This window comes from Aptenodytes patagonicus, chromosome 1 (genome assembly GCF_965638725.1).
Source record: "Aptenodytes patagonicus chromosome 1, bAptPat1.pri.cur, whole genome shotgun sequence".
NCBI lineage: Eukaryota > Metazoa > Chordata > Aves > Sphenisciformes > Spheniscidae > Aptenodytes > Aptenodytes patagonicus.
The window spans coordinates 212,098,436-212,113,926 of NC_134949.1; positions in this window are offsets into that span (position 1 = coordinate 212,098,436).

Here is a 15,491-nt window from a genome sequence, read left to right on the forward strand (position 1 = left end):
GCATTAAACATTTTAGTTACTGCCTCACACTGGAAGATCATGTGCAACTAGCTATCTACCAACATTTCTAAGTCCTTTTCAGAATCACTGTCCTATCATCTAGAGACACCATCCTGCCCTAAAGGCCATGTCAGGGCGAAAGGGATCTGTGGTATTACTATGGGCTTTCTCTAGATGAACCTTTACATTCAAAGCGGAGATATCTAGGAGCAAAGTAAGGTGGTCTCAAAAAACCAGTTTCCATTCAACACCAATTTACCCAGATCAAGCACGGAATACAGAATACAGTACATTGCCAAAAGCATTTGCCCATTCCATTAACTGCTGTTTGTGCAAAAATTCTTCACAAATTGGAGTCACTAATGTTAAATATCTTTTATTTTCAATTACAGGGCAGTGTCAGGATGGCATTCCTGATTACATGCTACACACAAATAATTCACTCAGACTTCAACCATTACTCTGAAATCAATAGTTACCCGATAAACAAACAATTTATTCATTACGAAAATAAGCTTTGCAAAAGATCAAACACAATGTTCTTCTCATTTGTGATTGGATGTGGGATCAGGAAGAGCCTGAATCAGGACTGTCAATCTTCCCTTGAAGGGATTCAGCCAAGTGACACAAAAACATTGAAATCACTAGAGGTGGGCTTTAAAACAAAAGTAATAAATTAAAATCAATAAAGGCTGTCTATAAAGAATGCAACCAAGGATGCATTCTTTCCCTACTTGGTACTTTCAAGAGCAGTTAATCTCATCCTAAAGCAGAGCTCCAACAGAAACTAACAAAAAATATCCTAAAAATGTCCATTCTACCCCAATACTCGGCACTGGTGAGGCCGCACCTCGAATACTGTGTTCAGTTTTGGCCCCTCACTACAAAAAGGACATTGAGGTGCTGGAGCGTGTCCAGAGAAGGGCAACGAGGCTGGTGAGGGGTCTGGAGAACAAGTCTTATGAGGAGCAGCTGAGGGAACTGGGGTTGTTTAGCCTGGAGAAAAGGAGGCTCAGGGGAGACCTTATCGTGCTCTACAACTACCTGAAAGGAGGTTGTAGCGAGGTGGGTGTCGGTCTCTTCTCCCAAGGAACCAGCGATAGGACGAGAGGAAATGGCCTCAGGTTCCGCCAGGGCAGGTTTAGCTTCGACATGAGGAGAACTTCCTTTACTGAAAGAGTGGTTAAAACTTGGAACAAGTTGCCGAGGGAAGCAGTTGAGTCAAAATCCCTGGAGGTATTCAAAAGACGTGTAGATGCGGTGCTTACAGACATGGTTATAGTGGGCATGGTGGTGTTGGGAAGACGGATGAACTTGATGATCTTAGGCGTCTTTTCCAACCTTAATGATTCTATGATACTATGACCCATGGTGACTGTCCCAATGCTTGTTCTCCTGCCTTTTCCAGCCGCAGCCCCAGACAGGGACAGCACCACACCACGGCGCGCTCCTGTTCTCGGCCACAGTCAGAGAGATTCACTACCTTCTGCAAGGACGCTGACACTAAGTTAAGGCGTCAGGAGTCTGGCACAGCCCTGGGCAGGGGTTGCTCATGGTTAGCCAGGGTGGCTGCTCCCTTTGTTTCTTTTTCCGCCTTTTCCAGACGCAGGCTGAAACACAGGGACAGCACCAGACCACGGTGCACTCCGGTCCTCGGCCAGGCGGCCAGAGAGATTTTCTAACTTCTACAAGGACGCTGACACTAAGTTAAGGCATGACGAGTCTGACGGAGCCCTGGGCAGGGCTTGCCCATGGTGAGCCAGGGCGGCTGCGCCAGTGTTTGTTCTCCTGCCTTTTCCAGCCGCAGCCCCAGACAGGGACAGCACCACACCACGGCGCACTCCCGTCCCCTCCCTCCGCAGCCACTAAGCCACAGATTTCTGCAGCTTTTGACAACGCCATTGACCTAAGGACAAGGAAGCGCACACAGCCCCAGTCTGCACCGCGCCATGGTCCCACAGGCAGCTGGAGGCTCCCCACGGCCCCGGACAAGGGGAGCTCCGCGCCACCCGCCCTCTCTCTCTGAAACTGACCTTGACATAAGAGTCTCTGATTCATGAACCGTTGGCTGGTTCTTCCGGTTTGTGTGGCCTTTTGGGGGAAACCTCCTGGGCCTCTTCCTTATTGTCCTTATTACACTGAATGTCTAGATCTTTAGATACCTATCAAGATACATGTATATCTTTATATATACACACACATATAGAAAGCGTACCTGTATCTTCCTTATGGGAAGGAAGTGGGGAGCCAATCAGAGCCTGCTCTGAGATCACGTGGCTATGATGCCTTCAAGACACGGGAACCAGCCAATCACACAGCAGGATGAACACACGTCGGGTGTGAGCCGAGAGCCGTGTCCTTGGGTCAGTGGGATGAGGCAGGAGGCAGAGGTCAGCCCGTGGTACACGGGCTCCATGCAGACCTCACCGCGAGCGCATTTCTTGTCAAGTGCGCAACCGGGACGTTCTGCGCTCTGTCCCTGGGAATTTTCACCTGAGGCCATCAAAGGAAAACATTTCACTCTCTTACCTGTTTTCTCCTAGAAAACATTCATTAGCCATGGAATTCCCTATAGATGCACAGAAAGATGCAGAGTTCTGCCATTCTGAAGTAACTGATTGTCCTAGTACCATATATTGCATCAAATCTGGGGCAGACTTTATTACTAACGATTTTTTCCCCCACTTTTCATTCTATTTTAAATTTAAAAAAAAAAACAATCAAAAAAATAGATTTTAAAACCCCTCAAATTCTCAGAAAACCATAATTCTCAGCCAATGACGCTAAGACAATACTGGTATCTTAATAATATCTTGGGAACTTCCCCAGGTCACGGTAGAATCAAAGTTTTGCCAAAGTACGTTAGCCAACTTTTGATTCTGTGATTCTAGGAGTCTGTGTTTCACGGCAATGTCCTCTTTTCAGCAGGACCTGAGAAATCAGGGTGGAGTTCTTTTTGCATCCGTGCCTCTTAAAAACCCCTCGTGGTGGGGTTTACCTAGACAAAGCACTGACAAGGTGTTGGTCGCCTTCCTGTACAGTGCTTATTAAGGGAAGTCCGGGTTGGAGGTGCAATATCTGAAATTCTGGGCCGGTCTCTCCTGCTCGTATGGCTGGAAAAGAGCGTGCTATAGACAGACCACATGCGTTTACTCGGGATCGTGAACTGTTGATGCCTTCTGGGAAGTATGCTGTAGGGAAGGATTTCAAAAGCTATGATATTTTCAGTTTCTATTCTGCCCATTAAAATGGGCTACCAAAAAACTCTCAGTCTCATCGCGTCTGAACGTAGGCATGATATCTGTGCGTAAACATGGACCTAAAACACATATGAAAATTCAAAACTCTGCTCACACACACACCTTGTGGTAGACGCAGAGCATCCTGCAGATATAGATGCAGTTTATCCCACTCTGTGCCTAAGTCTGCAGCTCCTTCTCTCCTGCTCAGGTGGTGTGGCAAAATGATAACGTGTTTCAGGAAACCCGCAATGAGTGAATACATCACTGGGGAGTATTCAAGTACATCAGTAAGGGACAGCATTTGGGATCCTGTACTAGAGTCGCTTTCCCTATTAGCTGGTTCTGTTCCTCTGCCAAGTCAAAAGTCCACAGAAAAACACTCTTTCCCACTAAGCATTTTGTTCCTGATCCGGAGATCCTAAACCAATAAAGTCAGTGGACAGCGTCACTTTTGTGTAACGTATTCCAACTACAACTTAGAACCTTATCAAGCAACGGAACGATCTCATTTACCTGCGTTAAAAAAAAATTGTTACGCACATGCAACACCGCCACCGCCACCGCCACCACCACTGAAGAACAGCCTCTCTGCTTAACAGACCGCCAAACGTGCTGGTGGTTAAAGACCGATACTGTCCAGAATCCTTCCTTTCGCTGGGGTGGCTGATGATCAAACCTCCTCCCGTGAAACTGTAGCGATCATCACTTTCAGCATCGATTTCACTTCCATTTCACAGCCGTCTTAGGAAAAAAGAAAGAAGCTCCTTGAGCCTTTTATGGCCAAAGGCAGGCATCAAGCTTAGGATACAGAACCTGACAGCCCTGGCAGTTACTAAGGAGGACGGCTACTCACAGATACCCGGTGCAGGAACCCACTACTTTGGCAAAGCCTTGGATGGAGATGTTCCACAAGGCGTGCCTGACAAAAACGAAGCTTTGCTGAAAAAAGCCACTCAAAACAGACCTTTTGCCTCTGAGGAGAAAGCATATTCATCCTTTCACCTATGCTGAATTAAACTCGTGACCCTTTTTTTCGCAAAATTATCATCCACAAACACTTGGGACTTGGAAACGGTTTGGCAGAAGCATCCTTTATGTCAAAAGTAGGACTTTTACCGTGCTTATGATAGCCAGCGTTTCAATTCACGTTTCATCCTTAAAGCCTTAGGCCTAGATGAGCTTAGCGACTTCGTAGAGCTGAGTCGGCATGGCATGAGAGCAAGGAACCTTTCTTTTCCATTCTTTCAGCGTTTGTTCTTCTGGGCCCAAGGAACGGAGAAACCCGATTTAAATACAGAAAGTAGAAGAGCAAGGCCTGTGAGGAGCACGGAGGTCGACTGATGTACGTAGGCTGTTAATGAAATAAAGGATGTCGGCAGTGGACAGAGGCAAAACAGTATCAGCTGGGCCAGGATACACGAAATTCAGAGAAGCCCGGTCCAGGGGAGACTGGAATTAGCTGGCGCCTGCTCAGGGGTAATGCCTGGCAGCTACCAGGTAAATGGAAGCTCAGGTCAGATGAGGAGTTGGCAGAGGGAATACTACGTTTGGGAGGCGTTTGGGAGTGAAATGAGAAGCCTGAACAGCAGAGGCAGGGATGGGAGTGAAGAGAAGGTGGGACAAGTCAGGCTTGGCAGAGACAACCTCAATTTTGGAATTTTGGAGTGCTTGCAGTGTGCTTTTCTTAATGCAGCTGGTTTTTAAAAGAAATGTTGTACTGTGCTGGGCCTTCCATCAGCCCTGGCTCCCCCAGTGATGCGGTGGCCACGTGACAGCGGGCAGAACGTTGGTGGTGGCCGTGTCACAGGGGGTTGGTGACACAGCCGCCCAGGACGGGTATCGAAACGGCTGCGCGGTGAGCCGGCCCAGACTGGAGGCGAGCAGGCGGGTGAGCGAGGGCTGAGGCGAGAGGGCAGGGAGGAGGGCAAGGAGGGGAGGGCAGGGCTGCTGGGCCTGGGCAGGGAGGCAGGGGTTGCCCGTGGCGCGACAGATGGCGGCTGCTCCTCCTTTGTCTTCCAGAGCCGCAGGCTCACACAAGGACAGCACCAGACCGTGGCGCGCTCCTGCCCTCAGCCACACAGCCAGAGAGATTCGCTATCTTCTACAAGGACGCTGAGTTAAGGCATCAAGAGTCTGGCACAGCCCTGGGCAGGGCTTGCCCATGGTGAGCCAGGGTGGCTGCCCCAATGTTTGTTCTCCTGCCTTTTCCAGCCGCAGCCCCAGACAGGGACAGCACCACACCACGGCGCGCTCCTGTTCTCGGCCACAGTCAGAGAGATTCACTACCTTCTGCAAGGACGCTGACACTAAGTTAAGGCGTCAGGAGTCTGGCACAGCCCTGGGCAGGGCTTGCCCATGGTGAGCCAGGGTGGCTGCCCCAATGTTTGTTCTCCTGCCTTTTCCAGCCGCAGCCCCAGACAGGGACAGCACCACACCACGGCGCGCTCCTGTTCTCGGCCACAGTCAGAGAGATTCACTACCTTCTGCAAGGACGCTGACACTAAGTTAAGGCGTCAGGAGTCTGGCACAGCCCTGGGCAGGGGTTGCTCATGGTTAGCCAGGGTGGCTGCTCCCTTTGTTTCTTTTTCCGCCTTTTCCAGACGCAGGCTGAAACACAGGGACAGCACCAGACCACGGTGCACTCCGGTCCTCGGCCAGGCGGCCAGAGAGATTTTCTAACTTCTACAAGGACGCTGACACTAAGTTAAGGCATGACGAGTCTGACGGAGCCCTGGGCAGGGCTTGCCCATGGTGAGCCAGGGCGGCTGCGCCAGTGTTTGTTCTCCTGCCTTTTCCAGCCGCAGCCCCAGACAGGGACAGCACCACACCACGGCGCACTCCCGTCCCCTCCCTCCGCAGCCACTAAGCCACAGATTTCTGCAGCTTTTGACAACGCCATTGACCTAAGGACAAGGAAGCGCACACAGCCCCAGTCTGCACCGCGCCATGGTCCCACAGGCAGCTGGAGGCTCCCCACGGCCCCGGACAAGGGGAGCTCCGCGCCACCCGCCCTCTCTCTCTGAAACTGACCTTGACATAAGAGTCTCTGATTCATGAACCGTTGGCTGGTTCTTCCGGTTTGTGTGGCCTTTTGGGGGAAACCTCCTGGGCCTCTTCCTTATTGTCCTTATTACACTGAATGTCTAGATCTTTAGATACCTATCAAGATACATGTATATCTTTATATATACACACACATATAGAAAGCGTACCTGTATCTTCCTTATGGGAAGGAAGTGGGGAGCCAATCAGAGCCTGCTCTGAGATCACGTGGCTATGATGCCTTCAAGACACGGGAACCAGCCAATCACACAGCAGGATGAACACACGTCGGGTGTGAGCCGAGAGCCGTGTCCTTGGGTCAGTGGGATGAGGCAGGAGGCAGAGGTCAGCCCGTGGTACACGGGCTCCATGCAGACCTCACCGCGAGCGCATTTCTTGTCAAGTGCGCAACCGGGACGTTCTGCGCTCTGTCCCTGGGAATTTTCACCTGAGGCCATCAAAGGAAAACATTTCACTCTCTTACCTGTTTTCTCCTAGAAAACATTCATTAGCCATGGAATTCCCTATAGATGCACAGAAAGATGCAGAGTTCTGCCATTCTGAAGTAACTGATTGTCCTAGTACCATATATTGCATCAAATCTGGGGCAGACTTTATTACTAACGATTTTTTCCCCCACTTTTCATTCTATTTTAAATTTAAAAAAAAAAACAATCAAAAAAATAGATTTTAAAACCCCTCAAATTCTCAGAAAACCATAATTCTCAGCCAATGACGCTAAGACAATACTGGTATCTTAATAATATCTTGGGAACTTCCCCAGGTCACGGTAGAATCAAAGTTTTGCCAAAGTACGTTAGCCAACTTTTGATTCTGTGATTCTAGGAGTCTGTGTTTCACGGCAATGTCCTCTTTTCAGCAGGACCTGAGAAATCAGGGTGGAGTTCTTTTTGCATCCGTGCCTCTTAAAAACCCCTCGTGGTGGGGTTTACCTAGACAAAGCACTGACAAGGTGTTGGTCGCCTTCCTGTACAGTGCTTATTAAGGGAAGTCCGGGTTGGAGGTGCAATATCTGAAATTCTGGGCCGGTCTCTCCTGCTCGTATGGCTGGAAAAGAGCGTGCTATAGATAGACCACATGCGTTTACTCGGGATCGTGAACTGTTGATGCCTTCTGGGAAGTATGCTGTAGGGAAGGATTTCAAAAGCTATGATATTTTCAGTTTCTATTCTGCCCATTAAAATGGGCTACCAAAAAACTCTCAGTCTCATCGCGTCTGAACGTAGGCATGATATCTGTGCGTAAACATGGACCTAAAACACATATGAAAATTCAAAACTCCGCTCACACACACACCTTGTGGTAGACGCAGAGCATCCTGCAGATATAGATGCAGTTTATCCCACTCTGTGCCTAAGTCTGCAGCTCCTTCTCTCCTGCTCAGGTGGTGTGGCAAAATGATAACGTGTTTCAGGAAACCCGCAATGAGTGAATACATCACTGGGGAGTATTCAAGTACATCAGTAAGGGACAGCATTTGGGATCCTGTACTAGAGTCGCTTTCCCTATTAGCTGGTTCTGTTCCTCTGCCAAGTCAAAAGTCCACAGAAAAACACTCTTTCCCACTAAGCATTTTGTTCCTGATCCGGAGATCCTAAACCAATAAAGTCAGTGGACAGCGTCACTTTTGTGTAACGTATTCCAACTACAACTTAGAACCTTATCAAGCAACGGAACGATCTCATTTACCTGCGTTAAAAAAAAATTGTTACGCACATGCAACACCGCCACCGCCACCGCCACCACCACTGAAGAACAGCCTCTCTGCTTAACAGACCGCCAAACGTGCTGGTGGTTAAAGACCGATACTGTCCAGAATCCTTCCTTTCGCTGGGGTGGCTGATGATCAAACCTCCTCCCGTGAAACTGTAGCGATCATCACTTTCAGCATCGATTTCACTTCCATTTCACAGCCGTCTTAGGAAAAAAGAAAGAAGCTCCTTGAGCCTTTTATGGCCAAAGGCAGGCATCAAGCTTAGGATACAGAACCTGACAGCCCTGGCAGTTACTAAGGAGGACGGCTACTCACAGATACCCGGTGCAGGAACCCACTACTTTGGCAAAGCCTTGGATGGAGATGTTCCACAAGGCGTGCCTGACAAAAACGAAGCTTTGCTGAAAAAAGCCACTCAAAACAGACCTTTTGCCTCTGAGGAGAAAGCATATTCATCCTTTCACCTATGCTGAATTAAACTCGTGACCCTTTTTTTCGCAAAATTATCATCCACAAACACTTGGGACTTGGAAACGGTTTGGCAGAAGCATCCTTTATGTCAAAAGTAGGACTTTTACCGTGCTTATGATAGCCAGCGTTTCAATTCACGTTTCATCCTTAAAGCCTTAGGCCTAGATGAGCTTAGCGACTTCGTAGAGCTGAGTCGGCATGGCATGAGAGCAAGGAACCTTTCTTTTCCATTCTTTCAGCGTTTGTTCTTCTGGGCCCAAGGAACGGAGAAACCCGATTTAAATACAGAAAGTAGAAGAGCAAGGCCTGTGAGGAGCACGGAGGTCGACTGATGTACGTAGGCTGTTAATGAAATAAAGGATGTCGGCAGTGGACAGAGGCAAAACAGTATCAGCTGGGCCAGGATACACGAAATTCAGAGAAGCCCGGTCCAGGGGAGACTGGAATTAGCTGGCGCCTGCTCAGGGGTAATGCCTGGCAGCTACCAGGTAAATGGAAGCTCAGGTCAGATGAGGAGTTGGCAGAGGGAATACTACGTTTGGGAGGCGTTTGGGAGTGAAATGAGAAGCCTGAACAGCAGAGGCAGGGATGGGAGTGAAGAGAAGGTGGGACAAGTCAGGCTTGGCAGAGACAACCTCAATTTTGGAATTTTGGAGTGCTTGCAGTGTGCTTTTCTTAATGCAGCTGGTTTTTAAAAGAAATGTTGTACTGTGCTGGGCCTTCCATCAGCCCTGGCTCCCCCAGTGATGCGGTGGCCACGTGACAGCGGGCAGAACGTTGGTGGTGGCCGTGTCACAGGGGGTTGGTGACACAGCCGCCCAGGACGGGTATCGAAACGGCTGCGCGGTGAGCCGGCCCAGACTGGAGGCGAGCAGGCGGGTGAGCGAGGGCTGAGGCGAGAGGGCAGGGAGGAGGGCAAGGAGGGGAGGGCAGGGCTGCTGGGCCTGGGCAGGGAGGCAGGGGTTGCCCGTGGCGCGACAGATGGCGGCTGCTCCTCCTTTGTCTTCCAGAGCCGCAGGCTCACACAAGGACAGCACCAGACCGTGGCGCGCTCCTGCCCTCAGCCACACAGCCAGAGAGATTCGCTATCTTCTACAAGGACGCTGAGTTAAGGCATCAAGAGTCTGGCACAGCCCTGGGCAGGGCTTGCCCATGGTGAGCCAGGGTGGCTGCCCCAATGTTTGTTCTCCTGCCTTTTCCAGCCGCAGCCCCAGACAGGGACAGCACCACACCACGGCGCGCTCCTGTTCTCGGCCACAGTCAGAGAGATTCACTACCTTCTGCAAGGACGCTGACACTAAGTTAAGGCGTCAGGAGTCTGGCACAGCCCTGGGCAGGGCTTGCCCATGGTGAGCCAGGGTGGCTGCCCCAATGTTTGTTCTCCTGCCTTTTCCAGCCGCAGCCCCAGACAGGGACAGCACCACACCACGGCGCGCTCCTGTTCTCGGCCACAGTCAGAGAGATTCACTACCTTCTGCAAGGACGCTGACACTAAGTTAAGGCGTCAGGAGTCTGGCACAGCCCTGGGCAGGGGTTGCTCATGGTTAGCCAGGGTGGCTGCTCCCTTTGTTTCTTTTTCCGCCTTTTCCAGACGCAGGCTGAAACACAGGGACAGCACCAGACCACGGTGCACTCCGGTCCTCGGCCAGGCGGCCAGAGAGATTTTCTAACTTCTACAAGGACGCTGACACTAAGTTAAGGCATGACGAGTCTGACGGAGCCCTGGGCAGGGCTTGCCCATGGTGAGCCAGGGCGGCTGCGCCAGTGTTTGTTCTCCTGCCTTTTCCAGCCGCAGCCCCAGACAGGGACAGCACCACACCACGGCGCACTCCCGTCCCCTCCCTCCGCAGCCACTAAGCCACAGATTTCTGCAGCTTTTGACAACGCCATTGACCTAAGGACAAGGAAGCGCACACAGCCCCAGTCTGCACCGCGCCATGGTCCCACAGGCAGCTGGAGGCTCCCCACGGCCCCGGACAAGGGGAGCTCCGCGCCACCCGCCCTCTCTCTCTGAAACTGACCTTGACATAAGAGTCTCTGATTCATGAACCGTTGGCTGGTTCTTCCGGTTTGTGTGGCCTTTTGGGGGAAACCTCCTGGGCCTCTTCCTTATTGTCCTTATTACACTGAATGTCTAGATCTTTAGATACCTATCAAGATACATGTATATCTTTATATATACACACACATATAGAAAGCGTACCTGTATCTTCCTTATGGGAAGGAAGTGGGGAGCCAATCAGAGCCTGCTCTGAGATCACGTGGCTATGATGCCTTCAAGACACGGGAACCAGCCAATCACACAGCAGGATGAACACACGTCGGGTGTGAGCCGAGAGCCGTGTCCTTGGGTCAGTGGGATGAGGCAGGAGGCAGAGGTCAGCCCGTGGTACACGGGCTCCATGCAGACCTCACCGCGAGCGCATTTCTTGTCAAGTGCGCAACCGGGACGTTCTGCGCTCTGTCCCTGGGAATTTTCACCTGAGGCCATCAAAGGAAAACATTTCACTCTCTTACCTGTTTTCTCCTAGAAAACATTCATTAGCCATGGAATTCCCTATAGATGCACAGAAAGATGCAGAGTTCTGCCATTCTGAAGTAACTGATTGTCCTAGTACCATATATTGCATCAAATCTGGGGCAGACTTTATTACTAACGATTTTTTCCCCCACTTTTCATTCTATTTTAAATTTAAAAAAAAAAACAATCAAAAAAATAGATTTTAAAACCCCTCAAATTCTCAGAAAACCATAATTCTCAGCCAATGACGCTAAGACAATACTGGTATCTTAATAATATCTTGGGAACTTCCCCAGGTCACGGTAGAATCAAAGTTTTGCCAAAGTACGTTAGCCAACTTTTGATTCTGTGATTCTAGGAGTCTGTGTTTCACGGCAATGTCCTCTTTTCAGCAGGACCTGAGAAATCAGGGTGGAGTTCTTTTTGCATCCGTGCCTCTTAAAAACCCCTCGTGGTGGGGTTTACCTAGACAAAGCACTGACAAGGTGTTGGTCGCCTTCCTGTACAGTGCTTATTAAGGGAAGTCCGGGTTGGAGGTGCAATATCTGAAATTCTGGGCCGGTCTCTCCTGCTCGTATGGCTGGAAAAGAGCGTGCTATAGACAGACCACATGCGTTTACTCGGGATCGTGAACTGTTGATGCCTTCTGGGAAGTATGCTGTAGGGAAGGATTTCAAAAGCTATGATATTTTCAGTTTCTATTCTGCCCATTAAAATGGGCTACCAAAAAACTCTCAGTCTCATCGCGTCTGAACGTAGGCATGATATCTGTGCGTAAACATGGACCTAAAACACATATGAAAATTCAAAACTCTGCTCACACACACACCTTGTGGTAGACGCAGAGCATCCTGCAGATATAGATGCAGTTTATCCCACTCTGTGCCTAAGTCTGCAGCTCCTTCTCTCCTGCTCAGGTGGTGTGGCAAAATGATAACGTGTTTCAGGAAACCCGCAATGAGTGAATACATCACTGGGGAGTATTCAAGTACATCAGTAAGGGACAGCATTTGGGATCCTGTACTAGAGTCGCTTTCCCTATTAGCTGGTTCTGTTCCTCTGCCAAGTCAAAAGTCCACAGAAAAACACTCTTTCCCACTAAGCATTTTGTTCCTGATCCGGAGATCCTAAACCAATAAAGTCAGTGGACAGCGTCACTTTTGTGTAACGTATTCCAACTACAACTTAGAACCTTATCAAGCAACGGAACGATCTCATTTACCTGCGTTAAAAAAAAATTGTTACGCACATGCAACACCGCCACCGCCACCGCCACCACCACTGAAGAACAGCCTCTCTGCTTAACAGACCGCCAAACGTGCTGGTGGTTAAAGACCGATACTGTCCAGAATCCTTCCTTTCGCTGGGGTGGCTGATGATCAAACCTCCTCCCGTGAAACTGTAGCGATCATCACTTTCAGCATCGATTTCACTTCCATTTCACAGCCGTCTTAGGAAAAAAGAAAGAAGCTCCTTGAGCCTTTTATGGCCAAAGGCAGGCATCAAGCTTAGGATACAGAACCTGACAGCCCTGGCAGTTACTAAGGAGGACGGCTACTCACAGATACCCGGTGCAGGAACCCACTACTTTGGCAAAGCCTTGGATGGAGATGTTCCACAAGGCGTGCCTGACAAAAACGAAGCTTTGCTGAAAAAAGCCACTCAAAACAGACCTTTTGCCTCTGAGGAGAAAGCATATTCATCCTTTCACCTATGCTGAATTAAACTCGTGACCCTTTTTTTCGCAAAATTATCATCCACAAACACTTGGGACTTGGAAACGGTTTGGCAGAAGCATCCTTTATGTCAAAAGTAGGACTTTTACCGTGCTTATGATAGCCAGCGTTTCAATTCACGTTTCATCCTTAAAGCCTTAGGCCTAGATGAGCTTAGCGACTTCGTAGAGCTGAGTCGGCATGGCATGAGAGCAAGGAACCTTTCTTTTCCATTCTTTCAGCGTTTGTTCTTCTGGGCCCAAGGAACGGAGAAACCCGATTTAAATACAGAAAGTAGAAGAGCAAGGCCTGTGAGGAGCACGGAGGTCGACTGATGTACGTAGGCTGTTAATGAAATAAAGGATGTCGGCAGTGGACAGAGGCAAAACAGTATCAGCTGGGCCAGGATACACGAAATTCAGAGAAGCCCGGTCCAGGGGAGACTGGAATTAGCTGGCGCCTGCTCAGGGGTAATGCCTGGCAACTACCAGGTAAATGGAAGCTCAGGTCAGATGAGGAGTTGGCAGAGGGAATACTACGTTTGGGAGGCGTTTGGGAGTGAAATGAGAAGCCTGAACAGCAGAGGCAGGGATGGGAGTGAAGAGAAGGTGGGACAAGTCAGGCTTGGCAGAGACAACCTCAATTTTGGAATTTTGGAGTGCTTGCAGTGTGCTTTTCTTAATGCAGCTGGTTTTTAAAAGAAATGTTGTACTGTGCTGGGCCTTCCATCAGCCCTGGCTCCCCCAGTGATGCGGTGGCCACGTGACAGCGGGCAGAACGTTGGTGGTGGCCGTGTCACAGGGGGTTGGTGACACAGCCGCCCAGGACGGGTATCGAAACGGCTGCGCGGTGAGCCGGCCCAGACTGGAGGCGAGCAGGCGGGTGAGCGAGGGCTGAGGCGAGAGGGCAGGGAGGAGGGCAAGGAGGGGAGGGCAGGGCTGCTGGGCCTGGGCAGGGAGGCAGGGGTTGCCCGTGGCGCGACAGATGGCGGCTGCTCCTCCTTTGTCTTCCAGAGCCGCAGGCTCACACAAGGACAGCACCAGACCGTGGCGCGCTCCTGCCCTCAGCCACACAGCCAGAGAGATTCGCTATCTTCTACAAGGACGCTGAGTTAAGGCATCAAGAGTCTGGCACAGCCCTGGGCAGGGCTTGCCCATGGTGAGCCAGGGTGGCTGCCCCAATGTTTGTTCTCCTGCCTTTTCCAGCCGCAGCCCCAGACAGGGACAGCACCACACCACGGCGCGCTCCTGTTCTCGGCCACAGTCAGAGAGATTCACTACCTTCTGCAAGGACGCTGACACTAAGTTAAGGCGTCAGGAGTCTGGCACAGCCCTGGGCAGGGGTTGCTCATGGTTAGCCAGGGTGGCTGCTCCCTTTGTTTCTTTTTCCGCCTTTTCCAGACGCAGGCTGAAACACAGGGACAGCACCAGACCACGGTGCACTCCGGTCCTCGGCCAGGCGGCCAGAGAGATTTTCTAACTTCTACAAGGACGCTGACACTAAGTTAAGGCATGACGAGTCTGACGGAGCCCTGGGCAGGGCTTGCCCATGGTGAGCCAGGGCGGCTGCGCCAGTGTTTGTTCTCCTGCCTTTTCCAGCCGCAGCCCCAGACAGGGACAGCACCACACCACGGCGCACTCCCGTCCCCTCCCTCCGCAGCCACTAAGCCACAGATTTCTGCAGCTTTTGACAACGCCATTGACCTAAGGACAAGGAAGCGCACACAGCCCCAGTCTGCACCGCGCCATGGTCCCACAGGCAGCTGGAGGCTCCCCACGGCCCCGGACAAGGGGAGCTCCGCGCCACCCGCCCTCTCTCTCTGAAACTGACCTTGACATAAGAGTCTCTGATTCATGAACCGTTGGCTGGTTCTTCCGGTTTGTGTGGCCTTTTGGGGGAAACCTCCTGGGCCTCTTCCTTATTGTCCTTATTACACTGAATGTCTAGATCTTTAGATACCTATCAAGATACATGTATATCTTTATATATACACACACATATAGAAAGCGTACCTGTATCTTCCTTATGGGAAGGAAGTGGGGAGCCAATCAGAGCCTGCTCTGAGATCACGTGGCTATGATGCCTTCAAGACACGGGAACCAGCCAATCACACAGCAGGATGAACACACGTCGGGTGTGAGCCGAGAGCCGTGTCCTTGGGTCAGTGGGATGAGGCAGGAGGCAGAGGTCAGCCCGTGGTACACGGGCTCCATGCAGACCTCACCGCGAGCGCATTTCTTGTCAAGTGCGCAACCGGGACGTTCTGCGCTCTGTCCCTGGGAATTTTCACCTGAGGCCATCAAAGGAAAACATTTCACTCTCTTACCTGTTTTCTCCTAGAAAACATTCATTAGCCATGGAATTCCCTATAGATGCACAGAAAGATGCAGAGTTCTGCCATTCTGAAGTAACTGATTGTCCTAGTACCATATATTGCATCAAATCTGGGGCAGACTTTATTACTAACGATTTTTTCCCCCACTTTTCATTCTATTTTAAATTTAAAAAAAAAAAACAATCAAAAAAATAGATTTTAAAACCCCTCAAATTCTCAGAAAACCATAATTCTCAGCCAATGACGCTAAGACAATACTGGTATCTTAATAATATCTTGGGAACTTCCCCAGGTCACGGTAGAATCAAAGTTTTGCCAAAGTACGTTAGCCAACTTTTGATTCTGTGATTCTAGGAGTCTGTGTTTCACGGCAATGTCCTCTTTTCAGCAGGACCTGAGAAATCAGGGTGGAGTTCTTTTTGCATCCGTG